Raw genomic sequence first — 18,281 nt, 5'->3', positions numbered from 1 at the left:
CACACACATGCCTTTGATGTTGCTGCTCATCTCCTTTTGTGCCAGTCCTGTGCCTTAATAAATCGTGTTATTTTGCAATCACACTCTGTTTGTTCTCCTTGTCTCCATATGCTTTGAGTGTGCCATGTAGGAAGGTGTATCATGTTTTCCTTTTCCTACCTATATTGTGTGGCCTTTTGCCTTCTAATATATTTCTCTGTGGTTTCCACAGCTCATCCCACTTCTATTATGGATTCCGCTCCCATGACGAATCATGGTTAAGAGAGCTGGACAAGGCACTCGCTGAGGTTGGCGGCGCTGCAGCAGAGACGGAAGGAGACTGTGTGTTGTCCGAAAATGTGCAAAGCTATAGAAACTTGCTCCACAGACGCACCAAGGTTTGGTGGAACCGGGCGTTTCTGGATAAATACATACAGAGGGGGCTCATACCAAGGGGCCTAAGGGTCCAAGTATTTCCATCCTTTCAGGTGGACAATGATTCCATTAAATCCCGTTGGGAGGAGCTTTCTAATACCTGTTCAAGGGGATTTCTCAGCCTTCTGAGTGAAGTGGACAGTGCCTCGATCTCGGAGATGGAGGGGGAGATGGAGAAACTCCTGACCGTAATTAAAGAGAGCATGTCGGCAGAAGCCTTGGCCAAGTTCACTAGTCAGAACGAGTCTGACCTCGTACGCCTGGAAAAAGAAATTAAAACCTTAAAAATAAAAAAATTTCAACGGGATCAAAACGACTCCCATCAAGACCGCGTCTATAGATGGCGATCAAATGTTGTAGGACGTCGATCTAGATCACGTTCACTTTCCAGGATACGGGGTGCTGGCTCAGTTGGACGACTCAACATGGTTCCCAGTGACACTGATGAATCAGACATGGAGATTGGTCAAACCAGTGGCATCCTGACAAGGCTTAAGTCTAAACAGCAACAGCCCAATACGAGCAAGCGTAAAGTTTTACAGGTAATAAATCTGTCTAACCACACCCTCTCCACCTCCCAGATTGATGTTCTGTCTAAGGGATTATCCTTTTCACCTACCAATTCCTTTCACTGCTTCACAGCAGTGAAGGATTTATATCTCTTTGCCCGGAAGGTTGTTTTAAGTAAACTTCATAATAAACGTACCCTCTCTGGAGGACCATTGGACCCTCATGAACAGCAGGCTATACGGGATCTTGAGGAGCTGCTAGACGAGGTCGTGCCCACTATGCATGATAAATTTCCATCTTGTGTTCTACCCAGATCGATCAGGTTTCCCCCCTTGTCCGTTTGTCCTGCTGTCGAGATATTTACCAAACTCGTTGTTAGTGATTTCGAACAACTGTCCAGGAAACGTCGCTATGATAATTTAACACATCGAGATAGATTGGCGATTGAGTCCCTGGACAAGTTGGATAATATTGTTATTAAACCCGCGGACAAGGGGGGAAACATTGTGATCTGGCCCACTATCATGTACGAGAGGGAGGCACTTCGCCAGCTACGTGATAAGGCTACTTACCATCGTCTCCACTATAACCCCGCTCTAACCTTTTCCGCTCAACTCCAGTCCATCCTTGGCAAAGCAAGCGATGATGGCATCATTAGTAAGCAGGTTGTAGAGGGACTCACAGTACGTTTTCCAAAAATATCTACCTTCTATCTACTGCCAAAAATCCACAAAGATGCCCTCTGTCCTCCTGGCCGTCCCATCGTGTCCGGCATTGAGGGGTTGTGTGAGCCAACATGTCGATTTATCGACTATTATTTAAAACCACTGGTCGAAACACTCCCCTCATATGTCCGTGACACGACGGACGTTCTCAGGAGGATAGATGGTATCTCTGTGGATGAGGGGACACTGCTTGTTACTGCAGATGTTGAGTCCCTCTACACCTGCATTTGCCATGAGGATGGTCTGGAGGCTACTAAGCATTTTTTGTTGGCTTCCGGTCGGGATGGCCCGATGTGTGACTTAATCCTTGAGTTGCTCCGCTTTGTCCTTACCCACAATTTCTTTTTATTTAAAGATAATTATTATTTGCAGCAACGCGGCACTGCCATGGGCGCGGCCTGCGCACCTTCGTACGCAAACCTCTTCCTGGGGTACTGGGAGAGGGGTTTGCTATGCGACGGAGGCGGGCCGGCCGATGCCCATGTGCAGTGCTGGTTGCGATATATTGATGATTTGTTTATTTTGTGGGCGGGCAAGGCGGAGCAACTTGACGAATTCATGGGCCGACTGGGCATGAACTCTTGTAATATTAAGTTAACCCATAAGAGTAATGCAAGGCGTTTGGATTTCCTCGATATTGATATCGAAATTGATGACAATCGGGTTATCCAGACGGATGTGTTCCGCAAAACAACTTCGGTTAACTCCTTGCTGCATGCCTCGTCGTCCCATGATCAGTCTACTATTCGAGCCATTCCGACGGGTCAATTTTTGCGCATGAAGCGCATTTGCTCCTCCGACCTTAAGTTTGAGGAGCAAGCGGCGGACCTTACGATTCGGTTTCAAGAGCGGGGTTATAGCAATAGGAGCATTAAAAGAGCTTATTTACGGGCAAAACATACCCCTCGTTCCACTTTGCTTTATGGTGGGGCGGCTAAGCCTGGCATCTCCTCTTTTTCTGGTCCAATTCGGTTTATCTCCACATTTAATCATGAATGGGATAGCATGCGATCTATCCTGAACAGGCATTGGGGGGTCCTCCAGTCTGACTCTACTCTTCGGAATTTATTGTCCGATCGCCCACTCTTGACACCTCGTAGGTCACGTAATCTCCGTGACATTCTTGTCCGGAGTCATTACATTCCACGTCAGCCTAGTACTTTTCTGGACCTTGGTAGCCCCCTTAAGGGCTGTTTTCCCTGCGGCCACTGTCTGGCCTGCAGCAATGTCCTTCGCACCTCGTCCTTCACTTCTGCTGACGGAGCCCGTAATTATGACATTCGGCACTATATATCATGCGGCACCAGCAACGTGATTTACTATGCCACGTGCGGGTGCCGCATGATATATGTAGGTCTTACCAGCAGAGAATTACGCAAACGCGTGAGGGAACATGTGAGGGACATTGCTGCGGCCCGGACGGTGGTTGATACTTCCAGCCTTAAGACCCTTCCACGTCATTTTCGTGCCTTCCATGCGTGTGATCCTAGATCCCTACTTGTTAGGGGTATCGATGTTATTCATGGGAGCGCTAGGGGAGGGAATGTACGAAAAATTCTAGCCCAATGTGAAGCTCGCTGGATTTACACCTTGGGAACACTGTCCCCTAGGGGGTTAAATGAACATCTTAGCTTTGCACCATTTTTGTGATAAGCATTGTCTTTCTCCTGTCTCCCTGGTTTTAAGTGCCTCGTTTTTAATTATATACTTTTTTGTTTTTAATTTCAGTAATAAATTTCTCCTGGCACTTCTTTAGGAGCGCTGAACACCTCTGCATGGCATTCACTCATATTTTCTATGACTGGGATCACGGATCGGGACTTACATTCAAGATTAAAGATCATCTGCACTGTACTCTCTGTCCATGTGATCAATGTTATTTCTGTCTCATGCTCCCTCCCTGGTCCCTCCCCTCTGCGTCTGACAGCTGCACCTCCGGGTATGCTTTCCGGTCTCCTCGGCAACTTTGATCGCCTCTGCGCATGCGCTGGGTGTGAGTGACGCGTCCTCATTCCCGCGCATGCGCATACTGTTTTGATGGGCGTTGATTGCTGGGGACTCCGGAGCCCGGGACTTCCTGTGATGCGGTCTGTGCTGACGTTGCTGGGGGAGTGACCAGGGAGGTTTGGCGCCATGCTTAAAAGCATGTCTCACTTACAGCGTGGCTATCCCCCTGATGAAATGATCACACTTATAGGATCGTGAAACGTATGCGTCGGGGTCTCCAGGGGGACCTCTTTGCTGCCAATGACAGGCTGTGTGTGTTTATGGGTATGCCCTTTTTCCATTCTAGGTCCTGCGCCCATTGCCTTTTACCTTATGTCTGACCTATGATCAGTGTAATTGCCACCTGGTTTATGTAATGCAATTACAACTACTATGCTTACAATAGCATTATTGTTTGTGTCTTTATGGGTCATGTTTGATGCATACGCAGTGTGGGATTATTGTATTCACATTACAGTCTATGACTCCTGCTCTATTTATGCGTATTGGCATTGATTACATGTCTTATCATGATTTTCCCATAAGCACTCTTGTTTTACCTTTTGCAATTGCTATGTGATAATTCACCATGGGTGTTGTGTTGATGGCTTTGGTTATGTCCGATGCATGATTAATGTGGGGCACTTACCTTGTGCTTATATCATTATTTCCACCTATCGTTGTATCTGGCTGTTACCGTATATGTATATTGGCCATATATATATATACATTTTTTTGCCATCTCCACAGCACTTCATGTTTATAATATTACTATCTCATGGTTGCTAATTGATACCATATTGTATGTTATATAATCTTTCATACATTTTTTGTCACACACATGCCTTTGATGTTGCCGCTCATCTCCTTTTGTGCCAGTCCTGTGCCTTAATAAATCGTGTTATTTTGCAATCACACTCTGTTTGTTCTCCTTGTCTCCATATGCTTTGAGTGTGCCATGTAGGAAGGTGTATCATGTTTTCCTTTTCCTACCTATATTGTGTGGCCTTTTGCCTTCTAATATATTTCTCTGTGGTTTCCACAGCTCATCCCACTTCTATTATGGATTCCGCTCCCATGACGAATCATGGTTAAGAGAGCTGGACAAGGCACTCGCTGAGGTTGGCGGCGCTGCAGCAGAGACGGAAGGAGACTGTGTGTTGTCCGAAAATGTGCAAAGCTATAGAAACTTGCTCCACAGACGCACCAAGGTTTGGTGGAACCGGGCGTTTCTGGATAAATACATACAGAGGGGGCTCATACCAAGGGGCCTAAGGGTCCAAGTATTTCCATCCTTTCAGGTGGACAATGATTCCATTAAATCCCGTTGGGAGGAGCTTTCTAATACCTGTTCAAGGGGATTTCTCAGCCTTCTGAGTGAAGTGGACAGTGCCTCGATCTCGGAGCTGGAGGGGGAGATGGAGAAACTCCTGACCGTAATTAAAGAGAGCATGTCGGCAGAAGCCTTGGCCAAGTTCACTAGTCAGAACGAGTCTGACCTCGTACGCCTGGAAAAAGAAATTAAAACCTTAAAAATAAAAAAATTTCAACGGGATCAAAACGACTCCCATCAAGACCGCGTCTATAGATGGCGATCAAATGTTGTAGGACGTCGATCTAGATCACGTTCACTTTCCAGGATACGGGGTGCTGGCTCAGTTGGACGACTCAACATGGTTCCCAGTGACACTGATGAATCAGACATGGAGATTGGTCAAACCAGTGGCATCCTGACAAGGCTTAAGTCTAAACAGCAACAGCCCAATACGAGCAAGCGTAAAGTTTTACAGGTAATAAATCTGTCTAACCACACCCTCTCCACCTCCCAGATTGATGTTCTGTCTAAGGGATTATCCTTTTCACCTACCAATTCCTTTCACTGCTTCACAGCAGTGAAGGATTTATATCTCTTTGCCCGGAAGGTTGTTTTAAGTAAACTTCATAATAAACGTACCCTCTCTGGAGGACCATTGGACCCTCATGAACAGCAGGCTATACGGGATCTTGAGGAGCTGCTAGACGAGGTCGTGCCCACTATGCATGATAAATTTCCATCTTGTGTTCTACCCAGATCGATCAGGTTTCCCCCCTTGTCCGTTTGTCCTGCTGTCGAGATATTTACCAAACTCGTTGTTAGTGATTTCGAACAACTGTCCAGGAAACGTCGCTATGATAATTTAACACATCGAGATAGATTGGCGATTGAGTCCCTGGACAAGTTGGATAATATTGTTATTAAACCCGCGGACAAGGGGGGAAACATTGTGATCTGGCCCACTATCATGTACGAGAGGGAGGCACTTCGCCAGCTACGTGATAAGGCTACTTACCATCGTCTCCACTATAACCCCGCTCTAACCTTTTCCGCTCAACTCCAGTCCATCCTTGGCAAAGCAAGCGATGATGGCATCATTAGTAAGCAGGTTGTAGAGGGACTCACAGTACGTTTTCCAAAAATATCTACCTTCTATCTACTGCCAAAAATCCACAAAGATGCCCTCTGTCCTCCTGGCCGTCCCATCGTGTCCGGCATTGAGGGGTTGTGTGAGCCAACATGTCGATTTATCGACTATTATTTAAAACCACTGGTCGAAACACTCCCCTCATATGTCCGTGACACGACGGAAGTTCTCAGGAGGATAGATGGTATCTCTGTGGATGAGGGGACACTGCTTGTTACTGCAGATGTTGAGTCCCTCTACACCTGCATTTGCCATGAGGATGGTCTGGAGGCTACTAAGCATTTTTTGTTGGCTTCCGGTCGGGATGGCCCGATGTGTGACTTAATCCTTGAGTTGCTCCGCTTTGTCCTTACCCACAATTTCTTTTTATTTAAAGATAATTATTATTTGCAGCAACGCGGCACTGCCATGGGCGCGGCCTGCGCACCTTCGTACGCAAACCTCTTCCTGGGGTACTGGGAGAGGGGTTTGCTATGCGACGGAGGCGGGCCGGCCGATGCCCATGTGCAGTGCTGGTTGCGATATATTGATGATTTGTTTATTTTGTGGGCGGGCAAGGCGGAGCAACTTGACGAATTCATGGGCCGACTGGGCATGAACTCTTGTAATATTAAGTTAACCCATAAGAGTAATGCAAGGCGTTTGGATTTCCTCGATATTGATATCGAAATTGATGACAATCGGGTTATCCAGACGGATGTGTTCCGCAAAACAACTTCGGTTAACTCCTTGCTGCATGCCTCGTCGTCCCATGATCAGTCTACTATTCGAGCCATTCCGACGGGTCAATTTTTGCGCATGAAGCGCATTTGCTCCTCCGACCTTAAGTTTGAGGAGCAAGCGGCGGACCTTACGATTCGGTTTCAAGAGCGGGGTTATAGCAATAGGAGCATTAAAAGAGCTTATTTACGGGCAAAACATACCCCTCGTTCCACTTTGCTTTATGGTGGGGCGGCTAAGCCTGGCATCTCCTCTTTTTCTGGTCCAATTCGGTTTATCTCCACATTTAATCATGAATGGGATAGCATGCGATCTATCCTGAACAGGCATTGGGGGGTCCTCCAGTCTGACTCTACTCTTCGGAATTTATTGTCCGATCGCCCACTCTTGACACCTCGTAGGTCACGTAATCTCCGTGACATTCTTGTCCGGAGTCATTACATTCCACGTCAGCCTAGTACTTTTCTGGACCTTGGTAGCCCCCTTAAGGGCTGTTTTCCCTGCGGCCACTGTCTGGCCTGCAGCAATGTCCTTCGCACCTCGTCCTTCACTTCTGCTGACGGAGCCCGTAATTATGACATTCGGCACTATATATCATGCGGCACCAGCAACGTGATTTACTATGCCACGTGCGGGTGCCGCATGATATATGTAGGTCTTACCAGCAGAGAATTACGCAAACGCGTGAGGGAACATGTGAGGGACATTGCTGCGGCCCGGACGGTGGTTGATACTTCCAGCCTTAAGACCCTTCCACGTGATTTTCGTGCCTTCCATGCGTGTGATCCTAGATCCCTACTTGTTAGGGGTATCGATGTTATTCATGGGGGCGCTAGGGGAGGGAATGTACGAAAAATTCTAGCCCAATGTGAAGCTCGCTGGATTTACACCTTGGGAACACTGTCCCCTAGGGGGTTAAATGAACATCTTAGCTTTGCACCATTTTTGTGATAAGCATTGTCTTTCTCCTGTCTCCCTGGTTTTAAGTGCCTCGTTTTTAATTATATACTTTTTTGTTTTTAATTTCAGTAATAAATTTCTCCTGGCACTTCTTTAGGAGCGCTGAACACCTCTGCATGGCATTCACTCATATTTTCTATGACTGGGATCACGGATCGGGACTTACATTCAAGATTAAAGATCATCTGCACTGTACTCTCTGTCCATGTGATCAATGTTATTTCTGTCTCATGCTCCCTCCCTGGTCCCTCCCCTCTGCGTCTGACAGCTGCACCTCCGGGTATGCTTTCCGGTCTCCTCGGCATCTTTGATCGCCTCTGCGCATGCGCTGGGTGTGAGTGACGCGTCCTCATTCCCGCGCATGCGCATACTGTTTTGATGGGCGTTGATTGCTGGGGACTCCGGAGCCCGGGACTTCCTGTGATGCGGTCTGTGCTGACGTTGCTGGGGGAGTGACCAGGGAGGTTTGGCGCCATGCTTAAAAGCATGTCTCACTTACAGCGTGGCTATCCCCCTGATGAAATGATCACACTTATAGGATCGTGAAACGTATGCGTCGGGGTCTCCAGGGGGACCTCTTTGCTGCCACTGACAGGCTGTGTGTGTTTATGGGTATGCCCTTTTTCCATTCTAGGTCCTGCGCCCATTGCCTTTTACCTTATGTCTGACCTATGATCAGTGTAATTGCCACCTGGTTTATGTAATGCAATTGCAACTTCTATGCTTACAATAGCATTATTGTTTGTGTCTTTATGGGTCATGTTTGATGCATACGCAGTGTGGGATTATTGTATTCACATTACAGTCTATGACTCCTGCTCTATTTATGCGTATTGGCATTGATTACATGTCTTATCATGATTTTCCCATAAGCACTCTTGTTTTACCTTTTGCAATTGCTATGTGATAATTCACCATGGGTGTTGTGTTGATGGCTTTGGCTATGTCCGATGCATGATTAATGTGGGGCACTTACCTCGTGCTTATATCATTATATCCACCTATCGTTGTATCTGGCTGTTACCGTATATGTATATTGGCCATATATATATACATTTTTTTGCCATCTCCACAGCACTTCATGTTTATAATATTACTATCTCATGGTTGCTAATTGATACCATATTGTATGTTATATAATCTTTCATACATTTTTTGTCACACACATGCCTTTGATGTTGCCGCTCATCTCCTTTTGTGCCAGTCCTGTGGCTTAATAAATCGTGTTATTTTGCAATCACACTCTGTTTGTTCTCCTTGTCTCCACTGAGGAAATTTAGTGGCATCCTAAACGTGGCTGTTGGACTTCTGTATTGTCCCACTAGTGCAAAGATATTTGCAGCACGTCTGCCTGCATTGCACACTCAAACTCATTGTTACTAAGCCATTATACTAGCAAACACTGAAGAAACTTAGTGGCATCCTAAAAGTGGCTGTTGGACTTCTGTATTGTCCCACTAGTGCAAAGATATTTGCAGCACGTCTGCCTGCATTGCACACTCAAACTCATTGTTACTAAGCCATTATACTAGCAAACACTGAGGAAACCTAGTGGCATCCTAAAAGTGGCTGTTGGACTCCTGTATTGTCCCACTAGTGCAAAGATATTTGCAGCACGTCTGCCTGCATTGCACACTCAAACTCATTTGTTACTAAGCCATTATACTAGCAAACACTGAGGAAACTTAGTGGCATCCTAAAAGTGGCTGTTGGACTTCTGTATTGTCCCACTAGTGCAAAGATATTTGCAGCACGTCTGCCTGCATTGCACAAACAAACTCATTTGTTACTAAGCCATTATACTAGCAAACAATGAGGAAACTTAGTGGCATCCTAAACGTGGCTGTTGGACTTCTGTATTGTCCCACTAGTGCAAAGATATTTGCAGCATGTCTGCCTGCATTGCACACTCCAACTCATTGTTACTAAGCCATTATACTAGCAAACACTGAGGAAACTTAGTGGCATCCTAAACGTGGCTGTTGGACTTCTGTATTGTCCCACAAGTGCAAAAATATTTGCAGCATGTCTGCCTGCATTGCACACTCAAACTCATTGTTGCTAAGCCATTATACTAGCAAACTATGCTGCCAGTTTAAGAGCCGTAGCTGCATTGTCAGGGATAATTATTGTTGTTTATACTGCTGTTAATAAAGCTCGTCTACCGCTGAAATCTACACCACCTCTGAATTTTTACTACCACTTTTTAAGTGCATAATCTTGTCGCAATGAAAATGAGTGGCAAAATGACAGCTGTTGGTGGAAAGGGGAAGAGGCGTGTTGGAAAAGGAAAAAAAGGGTTTGTCCGTGGGGAAGTTGGCAAAGCTCCATTAACATCTGCTGAAGATAGACCATCTTCCAGCAAAAGTAAGATGTCTACTACTTACCGTTGACAATCCGATGTGCTCCCTTTTTTACGGACACGAACAACTGGAACAAAGGTAGATGATGGCCAAAAAAGGAAAATGCTTGAATGGATCTCAAGTGGTCCAACAAGTGCCCTCTCCGACACCTCAACTACCGCATCCAAAAAACACCAGTCCTCTGAGTTGTCAGCCCAATCACACCTGCATTCTCCCAGCTCTGAAGTCTCCATCCTCCCTGCACAGTATGGTGGAACTGAGATGGCTGAGTCTGCAGAGCTGTTCAGTCACACTATAGCCTGGGAATCAGAAGTCTGCTCCCAAGCTACAGTGAGTACAGAGCAGGAAATGGTCTGCAGTGATGCACAGAACCTTTGTGACTCAGATTCAGGCCGTGAGGACCAAGTTTGAGTATAATGTTGACCCTTTTTCACAAACTGTAACACCTGTTGTTATAGACAATGAGAAACATACTGATGACGATGAGACGCAGATACCAGATTGGGATGATAACTTAAATATTCGGTCAGGGCAAGAAAAGGCTCGGTCTGAGGGTGAGGGGAGTGCAAACACAACAATTGATGAGGAAGTTCTAGATCCCACCTACTGTCAACCCACAGTCAGGCACTCGAAGAGGTCAACAGAGGCGGTGGAGGAGGATGCAACCGACGACGAAGTTACCTTGCGCCTTCCTGGACAGAGTCGGAGCACTGGTAGCACGTCTACACCTGCATCCTCAGCCACCACTCTGCCTCTGAGCACTAGTCGGGGGGGCTCAACAGGTCGCATGCCCTCTAAGCCTTGCCTAACCTGGTCCTTTTTTGACATATCAAAAATCGCCCAAATTATGTGATCTGTAAAATTTGTCGTGATTCTGTTAGTAGAGGGCAAAACCTCAGCAGTTTGACAACTTCTTCCATGAATTGTCACATGAATAAATATCATATGTCCCAGTGGGAAGCTCACCGTGCTGCAATGCGGCCTAGCGGAGCGAACCATCCACCGCCTGCCCCTTCCAGTGCATCCGCGCGCTCTTCATCTTCTAGGACTGTGGGGACAGCTGTCACACCTAGTTTTCCACGCACAACTTCCACCACTGTAACCGCAACAGGCAGTTTGCTTGGTAGGTCGTCAGTTGGTTTGGAAGGGGAAACAAGTGCGTGTGTACAGCTCTCTCAGACATCGATAGCACCAACGTTGGATGAAGGCAACATCATGTCTACGCCTGCACTTTCCTCACAAACCTGCATTTTTCCAGGGACACCCTACTCAACACCGTCTACACACTGCAGCCAGATCTCTGTCCCTCAGATGTGGACAAATAAAAGGCCATTTCCTGCGACCCATGACAAAGCTAAGAGGTTGACTTTATCCCTCTGTAAGCTCTTGGCTACCGAAATGCTGCCTTTCCGCCTGGTGGACATACAGGATTTTAGAGACCTTATGTCTGTCGCTGTGCCCCAGTACCAGATGCCCAGTCACCACTACTTCTCTAAGAAAGGTGAGCCCGCGCTACACCAGCATGTCGCACACAACATCACCGCTTCCTTGAGAAACTCTGTGTGTCAACGGGTGCATTTCACCACCGATACTTGGACCAGTAGGCATGGACAGGGACGTTACATGTTGCTGACTGGGCACTGGGTAACTATGGTGATAGATGGTGAAGGGTCTGCTGCACAAGTCTTGCCGTCCCCATGACTTGTGTGTCAATCCTCTGTCTGTCCAAGTTCCGCCACTGTTTCTGCCTCCTCCACCTCATCTGGGTCCTCCACCTCCGCCCCAAGCTTGCCTGGTCAGGCAACCAGCGTTTTCACTGCGCAGAAGTAATCACGCACCCCTCATTACTATGCTGTCAGCAGAGCAAAACGGCATCAGGCGGTCTTTAGCTTGACATGTCTTGGAAATAGGAGTCACACAGCGGCTGAGTTGTGGGCAGCTCTGGAGACTGAGTTTAATAAATGGTTGTCTCCACTCAACCTGCAGCCTGGTAAGGCCGTGTGCGACAATGCTGCAAACCTGGGTGCGGCCCTTCACCTGGGCAAGGTGACACACGTGCCTTGTATGGCTCATATGTTGAACCTTGTTGTCCAGCAATTTTAAACACACTATCCCAGCCTAGATGGCCTTCTGACCAGGACACGAAAACTGTCAGCTCACTTCCGCCGTTCAACCGCCGTAGCTGAGCGACTTGCATCGCTCCAGAAGTCTTTCGGCCTGCCGGTTCATCGCCTGAAATGTGATGTGCCGACACGCTGGAATTCGACTCTCCACATGTTACAGCGACTGTGGCAGCACCGCCGAGCCCTGGTGCAATACGTCATGACTTATACCCTGGGCAAACGAGATGCAGAGGTGGGGCAGATCACCCTGATGGAGTGGTCTCAGATCAAGGACCTATGCACCCTTCTGCACAGTTTCGACATGGCGACGAATATGTTTAGCGCTAACAATGCCATTATCTGCATGACAATTCCTGTCATTTACATGCTGGAGCACACGCTAAACACTATTCGGAGTCAGGGGGTGGGACAACAGGAAGGGGAGGAACTACAGGACGATTCATATGCGCAAGACACAACAACATCACCAAGGTCCAGACGTTCATCATCACCAACGCGGTAAGCATGGGACCATGGGGGACAGGGATCAACAAGGGCGCATGGTAGCAGGCGAAATGTTGAGGAAGGTGAAGGAGAACATGAAGAAATGGAGGACGAACTGTCCATGGACATGGAAGACTCAGCGGATGAGGGAGACCTTGGTCAAATTTCAGTTGAAAGAGGTTGCGGGGACATGTCAGAGGAAGAAAGAACGGTTAGCACTAGAGATGAGCGAACCGGTCCCGGTTCGGCTCGAGGCCGGTTCGCCGAACGGGGGTCCCGTTCGAGTTCGGTTCGTCGAACGTTCGACGAACCGAACTCGAACGTATAGGCTATAATGGGAGGCAATCACAAACACATAAAAATGCATTATAAATGTACACAAACAGTTAATAAACATTGCCATAACACTTACCGGTCCTCGCGATCCCTTCTGCACTCTGTCTCCTGCCGCTATTCCATCCGATGATCGCTGAATCCTCCCGGTGACCTGCACTGCCAGCAGAGAAGCAGGACCTATCGTGACGTCAAAATAGCCATGTGACCAGTCACGTGGCTATTATCTCATTGGCTACAGACTGGTCACATGACTATGACACGTCATGTAGGACCTGCGAGTGCATCTCTCCGGTACACGGTGCACATATGTGTATCGCCGTGTACCGGCGACATGCTCTAGCACACGGTCGACTCCCCGTTCCGTTAGGGACCGGCTGACACAGCCGGTCATTAACGGAGATCACCGTTGCCATAGCAACGCAGTTAGCGGTGACGTCACTGCTAACCGCGGCTCCGGGAGCACCGTTGCTATGGTAACGCGTCTGTCAGCGTTACCGCTAGCAGCCAGCACTGATCACTCACGGAGTGAAGGCTGCACGCTGCTTCCCGATTGTAGTGAGCATTGTAGTTAGGATGGAGGTTCCCCAGCCCCAAGTGATGCCCCTCACTACAATCGTCACTACTACTACACTAGAAAGAAAGAAGACAGAAGAGCAGGATCGTGGAGGGCTGACAGGGGTAATAAAGATGGAGTCTCTAATGTGTCTGTGTATTTATTTCTATTAAAGTATTTTTTCTCTGTGTGGTGTCTTTTTTTAACCCTTTATTGGAGATTCTTAATGGCCGGGTCAAACGTGCCTGACATTAAGAATCTCTGGCTTAATACTGGCTAGTAAAACAAAGCCAGTATTAACTCATGATTACCCAACAAGCCACCCGGCTCCAGGGCTGTTGGAAGAGTTGGATACAGCGCCAGATGATGGCGCTTCTATGAGAGCGCCATTTTCTGGGACGGCTGCGGACTGAAATCCGCAGCAGAGGCGCCCACAAACGTCGGGCTAACCTGTGCTGCGGATTCCAATCCCCAGCTGCCTAGTTGTACCCGGCTGGACACAAAAATAGGGCGAAGCCCACGTCATTTGTTTTTTAATTATTTCATGAAATAAGTGAAATAATTAAAAAAAACGGGCTTCCCTATATTTTTGGTTCCCAGCCGGGTACAAATAGGCAACTGGGGGTTGGAGGCAGCCCGTGGCTGCCAGCTGTACCTGGCTAGCATACAAAAATATGGCGAAGCCCACGTCATTTTTTTGGTGGGCAAAAAACTTCTGCATACAGTCCTGGATGGAGTATGCTGAGCCTTGTAGTTCTGCAGCTGCTGTCTGCTCTTCTCCATACAGACAGACAGCAGCTGCAGAACTACAAGGCTCAGCATACTCCATCCAGGACTGTATGCAGAAGTTTTTTGCCCCCTGAAAAAATTATGTGGATTCGCCATATTTTTGTATGCTAGCCAGGTACAGCAGGCAGGTACGGCTGCCCCCAACCCCCAGTTGCCTATTTGTACCCGGCTGGGAACCAAAAATAAAGGGAAGCCCTTTTTTTATTATTTCATGAATTTCATGAAATAATTAGAAAACAAATGACGTAGGCTTTGCCCCATTTTTGTGTCCAGCCAGGTACAACTAGGCAGCTGGGATTGGAATCCGCACCACCGGTTGGCCTGAGCTTTCTGGGCCCCACTGCTGCGAATTGCAGTCTGCAGCCACCTCAGAAAATGGCATTTTCATAGAAGCGCCATCTTCTGGCGCTGTATCCAACTCTTCCAGCACCTGCCTGCTATACCTGGCTAGCATACAAAAATATGGCGAAGCTCACGTCCTTTTTTTGTAGCTTTTTGGCAAAAAAAAAAAAAAAATGCTTCCCTGGATTTTCCATTGCCAGTGAAGGTAACACCAAGCAGTGGGGGTTAGCAGCCAGTAGCTGCTTGGATTACCCTTAGCTAGCAATACAAAAAATGCAGTGGGAGCTAACATATATTTTTTTTAATTATTTATTTAAATAACTAAAAATAAAATGGGCTTCCCTGTATTTTGATTGCTGGACATCACAGTGCTGTAAAAATAAATCTTTAAAAAAATGACGTAGCGCTCCGCGGTATTTTTGATTCTCAGCGCAGATAAAGCAGACAGCTATGGGTTGCCACCCCCATCTGCCTGCCGTTACCTTGGTTGGCAATCAAAATACAGGGAAGCCCATTAATTTTTTCTATTTAAAAAATAGTTAAAAAAAAAAATTATGTTGGGTCCCCCCATTTTTGATAGCCAGCTAGGGTAAAGCAGACGGCTGTAGCCTGAAAACCACAGCTGGCAGCTTTACCGTGGTTGGGGATCCAATGTGGAGGTCCCCTCAGGCTCTTTTTTATAATTATTTTATAAATATTAATAATTACACAATAAAAGTAGGGGACCCCCCAAATTGGATCACCAGCCAAGGTAAAGCGGACAGCTGTGGTCTGGTATTCTCAGGGTGGGAAGGTCCATAGTTATTGGGCCTTCACAGCCTAAAAATAGCAGGCCGCAGGCACCCCAGACGTGGCGCATCCACTAGATGCGCCAATCCTGGCGCTTCACCCCAGCTCATCCCGTGCCCTGGTGCAGTGGCAAACGGGGTAATAAATCGGGTTGATACTAGCTGTAAAGTCACCTGAGATCAAGCCCAGCAGTTTGTGATGTCATGGCGTCTATTAGATACCCAACATCATAAACTGTCAGTACTAACAAAAACAAAAAATCGACAAAAGAAATTTATTTGAAAAAACAGTCCCCAAAACATTTCCTCTTTCACCAATTTATTGTAAGAAAAAAAATAAAGGGGTCCCACGACGACTCTGGACCGTCTAGAATATGGGGGGGAGACACTCAGGGAACGTATCCCCCATTTTCTAGGAGTGCGGACCCTTCATGTGAGGAGTGTGGGTGCAATGAATCTGCACTCACTCTCCCCGGGTCCACAGCAGCAGAGTCCATGTCGTAATGGTTGCTACCAAAGCTGCAATGCCCTGCTCATGAGGTAAGGGCATGCCTAATCAGGAGAACTACTGTAGAGGAAGCTCTGCTCACTGGTATATAGGTGCTCAGAGGTAATAATAGATAAAATTAGTGAGTAACCTCGGCACTCTAAATCTCCCAGACTAAGTCAGTAAGTCACAACGGATAGTAATGCAAAATCACTCTTTATTGGTCCGTATTAAGAAAATTTTTTTTTCATAAGCATATATGTTTTTGTCCAAAACAAGTTACAAATGACGTTTCGGCCTGAGCCTTCGTCAGATTGGACTTATCTGCATGTAATCATGAAAAATGACAATAATCAGTATCACATAAGAGTGAGAGAACAATAACATAAACTCGAACAATGTAGAGGTACAATTGGGATGCAGCAAAAAAATTGCAAAACAGCAAGAAATGAAACACATGATACAAATGTCATAATACAGTACAAGGACAATATAGTAATGACAAATATGGGGTCAGAGTAGACTTAGACAGCTCTGGTACGAAAGAGATGTCAATCATAAAGTAACATGTGCAGTAGGTGTAGAGCTACACTATGCATGGCAGAGCTAATGGGTAGACCGACCATAGAAAAAGTAGAGAAAAAGTGGAGAAAAAGTGGAGAATAAGTGGAACATAAGAGGAGAAAAAGTGGAGAAAAAGTGGAGAAAAAAGTGGAGAAAAAGTGGAGAAAAAGTGGAGCATAAGAGGAGAAAAAGTGGAGAAAAAAGTGGAAAAAAAGTGGAGAAAAAGTGGAGAAAAAGTGGAGAAAAAGTGGAGAAAAAGTGGAGATTAAGAGGAGAAAAAGTGGAGAAAAAGTGGAGAAAAAGTGGAGCATAAGAGGAGAAAAAGTGGAGAAAAAAGTGGAGAAAACGTGGAGAAAAAAGTGGAGAAAAAGTGGAGAAAAAGTGGACAAAAAGTGGAGAAAAAGTGGAGAAAAAGTGGAGAAAAAGTGGACAAAAAGTGGAGAAAAAGTGGAGAAAAAGTGGAGAAAAAGTGGAGAAAAAGTGGAGCATAAGAGGAGAAAAAGTGGAGAAAAAGTGGAGAAAAAAGTGGAGAAAAAGTGGAGAAAAAGTGGACAAAAAGTGGAGAAAAAGTGGAGAAAAAGTGGAGAAAAAGTGGAGAAAAAGTGGAGAAAAAGTGGAGAAAAAGTGGAGATTAAGAGGAGAAAAAGTGGAGAAAAAGTGGAGAAAAAGTGGAGCATAAGAGGAGAAAAAGTGGAGAAAAAAGTGGAGAAAACGTGGAGAAAAAGTGGAGAAAAAGTGGAGAAAAAGTGGAGAAAAAGTGGAGCATAAGAGGAGAAAAAGTGGAGAAAAAAGTGGAGAAAACGTGGAGAAAAAGTGGAGAAAAAGTGGAGCATAAGAGGAGAAAAAGTGGAGATTAAGAGGAGAAAAAGTGGAGAAAAAGTGGAGAAAAAGTGGAGAAAAAGTGGAGAAAAAGTGGAGCATAAGAGGAGAAAAAGTGGAGAAAAAAGTGGAGAAAAAGTGGAGAAAAAGTGGAGAAAAAGTGGAGATTAAGAGGAGAAAAAGTGGAGCATAAGAGGAGAAAAAGTGGAGAAAAAAGTGGAGAAAAAGTGGAGAAAAAGTGGAGCATAAGAGGAGAAAAAGTGGAGAAAAAGTGGAGAAAAAGTGGAGCATAAGAGGAGAAAAAGTGGAGAAAAAGTGGAGAAAAAGTGGAGAAAAAGTGGAGCATAAGAGGAGAAAAAGTGGAGAAAAAGTGGAGAAAAAAGTGGAGAAAAAGTGGAGAAAAAGTGGAGAAAAAGTGGAGAAAAAGTGGAGAAAAAGTGGAGATTAAGAGGAGAAAAAGTGGAGAAAAAGTGGAGAAAAAGTGGAGCATAAGAGGAGAAAAAGTGGAGAAAAAAGTGGAGAAAACGTGGAGAAAACGTGGAGAAAAAGTGGAGAAAAAGTGGAGCATAAGAGGAGAAAAAGTGGAGAAAAAGTGGAGAAAAAAGTGGAGAAAAAGTGGAGAAAAAGTGGAGAAAAAGTGGAGAAAAAGTGGAGAAAAAGTGGAGATTAAGAGGAGAAAAAGTGGAGAAAAAGTGGAGAAAAAGTGGAGCATAAGAGGAGAAAAAGTGGAGAAAAAAGTGGAGAAAACGTGGAGAAAATGTGGAGAAAAAGTGGAGAAAAAGTGGAGCATAAGAGGAGAAAAAGTGGAGAAAAAGTGGAGAAAAAGTGGAGAAAAAGTGGAGCATAAGAGGAGAAAA

Source organism: Anomaloglossus baeobatrachus, chromosome 6 (assembly GCF_048569485.1).
Source record: "Anomaloglossus baeobatrachus isolate aAnoBae1 chromosome 6, aAnoBae1.hap1, whole genome shotgun sequence".
Lineage (NCBI taxonomy): Eukaryota > Metazoa > Chordata > Amphibia > Anura > Aromobatidae > Anomaloglossus > Anomaloglossus baeobatrachus.
The sequence above is the reverse complement of the archived record's forward strand: the minus strand, read 5'-3'. Positions refer to the sequence as shown.